The sequence below is a fragment of the Portunus trituberculatus genome, chromosome 17, assembly GCF_017591435.1.
Source record: "Portunus trituberculatus isolate SZX2019 chromosome 17, ASM1759143v1, whole genome shotgun sequence".
NCBI lineage: Eukaryota > Metazoa > Arthropoda > Malacostraca > Decapoda > Portunidae > Portunus > Portunus trituberculatus.
In genome coordinates this window covers 24,640,375-24,647,874 of record NC_059271.1, presented here as the reverse complement: position 1 = coordinate 24,647,874, position 7,500 = coordinate 24,640,375, and the positions used below count along the sequence as shown (strand labels likewise).

At 37.5% G+C, this 7,500-nt stretch overlaps 1 pseudogene; it reads right to left on the bottom strand.

Moving 5' to 3' along the window:
• The window catches only part of LOC123504778, a 76,990-nt pseudogene that overhangs the window by 10,974 nt on the left and 58,516 nt on the right, over positions 1-7,500 (bottom strand).

Here is a 7,500-nt window from a genome sequence, read left to right as displayed (position 1 = left end):
TCTCTCTCTCTCTCTCTCTCTCTCTCTCTCTCTCTCTCTCTCTCTCTCTCTCTCTCTCTCTCTCTCTCTCTCTCTCTCTCTCTCTCTCTCTCTCTCTTTCAATCATGCATATCACGCTCACTTCATTTTACTTTCCTTTTTCTCTCCTTTCCTCCTCTCCTTCCTCTTCAGATGCTTCCTTCCTTCCTTTCTTTTTTATTTCCCATAAGAAAGAAAACTCCTCGCACGCACACACACACACACACACACACACACACACACACACACACACACACACACACACACACACACGTCTCCATGCAAAACACGTGTACTGTTCACGCAAGCAGGTATGTTCTCAAATGTGCAACTGCTACACTCTCTACCCACTATTTTTTTTTTTTCTTTTTTTTCCTCTTTCCTTTTTCCTCCTTCTTGAGTGCTTCCCCCTTTTCATCTCTTTTTCTTTTTTTTCTCTTCCTCTTTTTTCTTTTTCTCCTCACCCATTTGTCACACTCACTTTTATTCTTTCCTATTTTCCCCATTTTTCCTTCCATTTTCTTTTTCTTTTTTTCTGTTTCGTGTGAGATGTGTTTTTATTTTCACTTGTGTGTGATATTTTTTTTTTTTTCAATTTTGGTGTTTTTTTACGTTTTTTTTCATTCCGTAGGTCAAAACTGTGTGTATGTTTTTCCCTGCCCTGTTTTTTTTTTTTTTTTCCTAGAAGTGTTTATTTTTCTATATTACCATTATTAAAAACGTATATGTTCCCTCCCCGCTCCGCTTTTGCTAGGCATGAATAATTTTTCCTTTCTCATAACAAGATCCATGTTTTTCATTATTACTATTATTATCATTCTTGCATTTATGTATTAGATTCTATGTATTTCCTATCTCTCTCTCTCTCTCTCTCTCTCTCTCTCTCTCTCTCTCTCTCTCTCTCTCTCTCTCTCTCTCTCTCTCTCTCTCTCTCTCTCTCTCTCTCTCTCTCTCTCTCTCTCTCTCTCTCTCTCTCTCTCATTAAATGCACGTGTGCTGTTCCATTTTCTTTTCTATCTTTTTCTTTATGCAGATACTTTTTACCTTATTTTTAGATCCATGTCCAATAACCTCTTAACTTTCTTTTTTCTTCTCTAAAAATATTGAATTCTTTTTTCCTTTCCTTAATACTTTTATACCACTTCATCAATTTTTATTATATTACAGACGTCATTTGGTGATTTTTAGCAAGTCACAGCCGACACTTTCCGTTATCAAGGGAGTTATGAATCATTTGCTCATTCATCCAGAACAATTATATCTTAATTACTCTATCATGACTAACTAATGGTGATCTGATGAAGTCTGGAAGCTGTGTGTAGAGAGGTGGGATATAACATTTATATTTTACATTTTATTTCACTATTCTGTTCTCTTTCCTTATTCTGTTCTATTACTATTCTACAAATAAATCACATTCCATTTACCTATTCTGTTTACTGTTTACGTATTCATTCCATATTTCATTTCCCGTCTTACAGCTCACTCCATATAGCATCAGCCAAATTAGTGCATGAGGGTATGTAATTAACTATGAAAATAAATCATTGGCCCCGATACGAAGTACATCCAATTATTATCATTTTTTTTTTCTTCTGGTTGAAGTCTCTGAACAATACTTCCACAGCACTCTAAACAAACGCCACGCACGACTTGCCACAGGTTCCTAGTTACACAATACACTTCAGGCGTGAAGTTTCTGTGCAGTAACCCGACTACTATCAAAAGGCCCTAATTAAATAACGAGGGTTTTTATGGGTGTTTTTATTTTTACGATTCTAATGATAGATTAATAAGATTTCCAGATTATGAACTTGAGAAACAATAACACAGGTTTCTAAGGATGTTGCTACGGTTCTATTAGTATATCAATAAAATTTCAGATTATGAATTTGAGAAACACTTTAGCTAATCGCGTATATGTTTTACGGAAATAGTCGTGATGCAGCAAAGCGTTTCATAATACATACTGCTGAGAGAAAACCGTCAACAGAGAAAGTTTGCGCCTCTACTACTACGCCCAAGCGGATAGAAATAGGCAGTAGGGGCGGGAAGGTGTAATGCAAGTGTTTTCACGCCCCTACTCACCCTCAAGGCTCAGGAATGTAAGTACTTGTGGCGAGATTAAACCCGCGCCTCGGCACCGTACATACCTGCTCCTAATTTCACCTGTGCGGCACGAAAAGTACATGAAGATATTCTGGGTCAAGCTCTCTCTCTCTCTCTCTCTCTCTCTCTCTCTCTCTCTCTCTCTCTCTCTCTCTCTCTCTCTCTCTCTCTCTCTCTCTCTCTCTCTCTCTCTCTCTCTCTCTCTCTCTCTCTCTCTCTCTCTCTCTCTCTCTCTCTCTCTCTCTCTCTCTCTCTCTCTCTCTCTCTCTCTCTCTCTCTCTCTCTCTCTCTCTCTCTCTCTCTCTCTCTCTCTCTCTCTCTCTCTCTCTCTCTCTCTCTCTCTCTCTCTCTCTCTCTCTCTCTCTCTCTCTCTCTCTCTCTCTCTCTCTCTCTCTCTCTCTCTCTCTCTCTCTCTCTCTCTCTCTCTCTCTCTCTCTCTCTCTCTCTCTCTCTCTCTCTCTCTCTCTCTCTCTCTCTCTCTCTCTCTCTCTCTCTCTCATCATGCTCCTCTATCCCATATATTATTCACTCATTCATTCAACTTGTACGATCTTTCTTATTTGCTCTCCATGCCTCGCTCACTAACTCACTCACTCACTCACTCACTCATTCACTCACCCACTCAACTCAGATCAATACTACTCTACCTTATTCATTCCTCTCCTCCCTCATTACACGCTCAGGCACACGCACTCACTTATCCACTCACTCACCTTTTCCATTATCCTCTCAAGACTTTCAATACTCAGTTCAAATTCGCTATCTTATTTAGTTAGTTTATTCTTTCACTGACTCACACGCTCACTCACCTGTTAAAGACGTTGTACCCGGCACCGAGGCCCACGTGGTCCACCCCTGCCATGGTCCTTACGTGGTTGATGTGCGCTGGGGAAGAGGACATCACAAGACATTAATTATGGATCACCTTTAAACATTCCTCCTTCCCTCATACACACTCCAAAGAACTCCAAAGGTAAAGAGAATCACAAACCTAAGCTGTGTTTTCTTTAGTATCTTTTAGCTTTTTTTTTTTTAAGGGGAGAGACAACTAGCTGATTATTTTTTTTTGTAATTTTTTTTCTTATCTCGTGTTTAAATAAAAGTTACTAAGGGTTTATAAGGAGCAGCGACAGGCCCCAGTTCCTCGTTAGACTTATTGATTTTGTTTCTCTATATCAATTACTAACATTAGAAAGAGAGAAAGGATGTCGCATGTAGGTGTGAATGCAGCCAAGAAATCATCTCCTCTTCCTTCTCCTCCTCCTCCTCTTCCTCCTCCTTCTCACCTGCCTTTCAAATATACAAAACACATCCTTCTTTACTTCATGGGGAAGAGAGAGAGAAAGCTTAATTCCTCTATATACATGTAAATATGACATTTTCTCGTAGCAGCGATAAGATGACATAAGAAAAAGTACACACACACACACACACACACACACACACACACACACACACACACACACACACACACACACACACGCTTCCACTATCATCCCAACACGCATACACTTTAGCACCTTATTACTTCTATTGTTATATTTTTTTTTTTTTTATGTAATAGGAGAAACTGGCCAAAAAAAGGCAGACCCACTTAATTGTCAGTCCCCTTGCAGGTCAAAGGGTCAGCCAAAAGAAAGGGACAAATGTCTTGAAATTTTCCTCTAAAAAGAAGTCAAGTCGTAGGAAGATAGAAATGCAGAAGCAGATAGGGAGTTCTAGAGTTTATCAGAGAAAGATATGAAAGTTTGAGACTACTGGTTAACTCTTGCATTAGAGAGTTGGACAGAATAGGGGTGAGAGGAAGAATAAAGCCTTGTGCAACGAGACCGCAGAAGGAGGGGAAAAAGAAAGCCTTGTGCAGCGAGACCGCAGGAGGACGGCAGACATGCAGTAAGCAAGATCAAGAGAGGAGTTAGCAGGAAAATAGAGGTGGAAGATAGTAAGAGATGCAACATTCCGGCGGTGAGAAAGAGGCTGAAGACAGTCGGTCACAGAAGTGGAATTGATGAGACGAAAAGATTTTATTCCATTTTATCTAATAAAACTGTGTGAGTGGAATCCCCCCAAACATGCGAAGAGTACTCCATACAAGGATGGATAAGGCCCTTGTGCAGAGGGTGAGAAAACTGGTGGAGACACCTCAGAAAGCATAACTTTATAGAAGATATTTTAGCAAGAGATGAGATGTGAAGTTTCCAGTTAAGATTATGAATAAAGAACAGACTAAGGATAATCAGTGCAGAAGAGAGAGACAGCTGTGTGCCATTAAAGAAAAAAAGATGGTTGTCTGGAAGGTTGTGTCGAGTTGATAGATGAAGGAATTGAGTTTTGAGCCATTGAACACTACTAATCAGAAATCTTAGAAAGATCAGAAGTCAGACGTTCTGTGGCGTTCCTGCGTGATCTGTTGACTTCCTGAAGGGTTGGTCGTCTCTGAAAGGACGTGGAAAGGTGTAGGGTGGTATCATCAGCGTAAGAGTGAATAGGGCAAGAAGTTTGGTTAAGAAAATAATTAATGAATAATGGAAAGACAGTGGGTGACTAGACAGAACCCTGTGGAACACCCGTTATTATATTTAGAAGAAAAACAATGGCCGTCTACCACAGTTGCAAATAGAACGGTCGGAAAGGAAACATGAGATAAGTTGTAGAGAGAAGGATAGAAACCGTAGGAGGGCAGTTTTGAAATCAAAACTTTGTGACAAACTCTATCAAAAACTTTTGATATGTATAACGCAACAACAACAAAAGTTTAACTAAAAATCTTTAAAAGAGGATAGCCAAGACTCAGTAAGGAACGCCAGAAGATCATCAATAGAGCGTCCTTGACAGAAGCCATACTAGCGATCAGATAGAAGATTTTGAAGTGACAAATGTTTGAGAATAATCCTATTGAGAATAGATTCAAAAACTTTGAACAAGCAAGAGATTAAAGCTATTATTATTATTATTATTATTATTATTATTATTATTATTATTATTATTATTATTATTATTATTATTATTATTATTATTATTATTATTATTATTATTATTATTATTATTATTATTATTATCATATTATTATAATTATTATCATTATTATAGTTATTATTATTATTATTATTATTATTATCATTATTATTATTATCATTATTATTATTATTTCTGTGATTGTTTATGTTTTCTTATTACTATTTTGTTGTTGTTGTTTTTGTTTTTATTGTTGTTATTGAAGGCTAGGTAGTAGAGAGAGAACAGGAAATGGATGAAGAGGAAGTACAATAGGAGAGAAAAGTTGGTGTGTATCAACTATAGAAAACATTCACCCACCTTTCACAACACACATACACACGAACACCTCCACTTGTCCACCTCAGCACACACCCACACAGCACCTCCACAATTCACATCCACTCCAGCACCTCCTTCTTCCTCCAGCATTTTTCTCCACTCAGACACATCATCACCACCACTTACCCGATCCTCGTCACTCCACTCACAGCACGATATATTTCTTCATCCCCAAGGCAGGTAATACTTCTCAACATCTTCTCTAAGTCATACTATCTTCTTCTCCCTCTTCTCCCTCCCCCATCCACTTCTTCGACAAGGACAAGATACATCTCTCTCTCTCTCTCTCTCTCTCTCTCTCTCTCTCTCTCTCTCTCTCTCTCTCTCTCTCTCTCTCTCTCTCTCTCTCTCTCTCTCTCTCTCTCTCTCTCTCTCTCTCTCTCTCTCTCTCTCTCTCTCTCTCTCTCTCTCTCTCTCTCTCTCTCTCTCTCTCTCTCTCTCTCAATGTGATGAAAAAAGAAAAGAAAATGAGAACACAAAATACATGCTCTTAGCAAAAGACAAAAATGAGAGAGAGAGAGAGAGAGAGAGAGAGAGAGAGAGAGAGAGAGAGAGAGAGAGAGAGAGAGAGAGAGAGAGAGAGAGTAGAGAAAATCTTAGAGCACGAAATAAAACTGGGTGTATTCCTGCTGCTCAACTGGATTTAATTTCCCTGGTAAGATAATATGGCGAGATTATACACCGCGTTAATTACGACGTAGGAACTAATGCCCCTTCACTTATGATTTACCTTCACCGAGCTCGAGTAACGTTCTATACTTACAATTCAATCCATTCATCTAAATAGATAAATAAATAAATAAATAAATAAATAAATAAATCAAATCTCCTTTTCTCGGTATAAAGAGACGTAAATGTGAATATATCAGGATAATTTCTTCCTAACAACAAGATGAGGAAAGAATGTTATTTGAAGAGATAAAAAATAAGTGGTTTCTTTTAGGTAATAAGAAAAAGATATCTGAAAGAAGAATTGAGTTGAATAACTTGTATTAACAAAGCACAGAGAAATGTTCGGTGAAAAATTAATCAATTTGTGAATATTAGAGAAAAAAAAATAAAATAAAAAGGAAAGTTAAAACAGACAGTAAAGAAATAAAAGACGTATGTTCTTCCTTTAATTGTGTTACTATATGAAGAAAAATAGAATAACTAAATCATATCCTGCTGATAACACACATACAGGACATAATAATAAATCAGGAAAGAATATATATAAATTCAGTCAGATAACTAAAAGACTAACGACGAACGAGAATATAAAGATAGACAGTAAAGAAAAGATAAAAACAAAAAGTCACATCAGGATGATCCGTTACAATCCCGGAAAACAACGCAACGTGTAAAAGTGAACGTATTTTACTTCAAATCACGTAAAACAAGGATGAGAAAGCTGAAAAATACGATGGTACAAAAGGATACGCTATTGGGGAGGAAAAGATACCATGATTTACTCGCAAGGGGAGCAGATACGTGGGTTTCAGGTATTTTCTGCTCAGCATAGGGGAATGTGAAATAATGTCCCGCTAAAATTACACACGTGGATGGTGGAATCTTTTGAAACAGTCCTCGTTTAAATAGAAGCGAGCGAGGAGGATAAGTTAATTTATTTCTACTGATTAATGTATTGATAATTTATCAGGTGTATTGGAGGGAGTTCATTCATCTTAAAGTATTTTCTTAATATTGACTTCGATCTGGACAAATCAACGAATATATAATTGTTTATGCATTGTTTAAGGATTCATATTTACAATGCATTGTTAATAAACTATTACTATTATCACTACTACTACTACTACTACTACTACTACTACTACTACTACTACTAAAAAAAACTACTGCTGCTGCTCTTGCTACTACTATTACAACTACTACCATTTATATTAGATCATGAATATTTCTGTCATTTTTACACACACACACACACACACACACACACACACACACACACACACACACACACACACACACACACACACACACACACACATACACCTCTAAAAGCTCACACATCCCTCTATAGCTACCCATAAA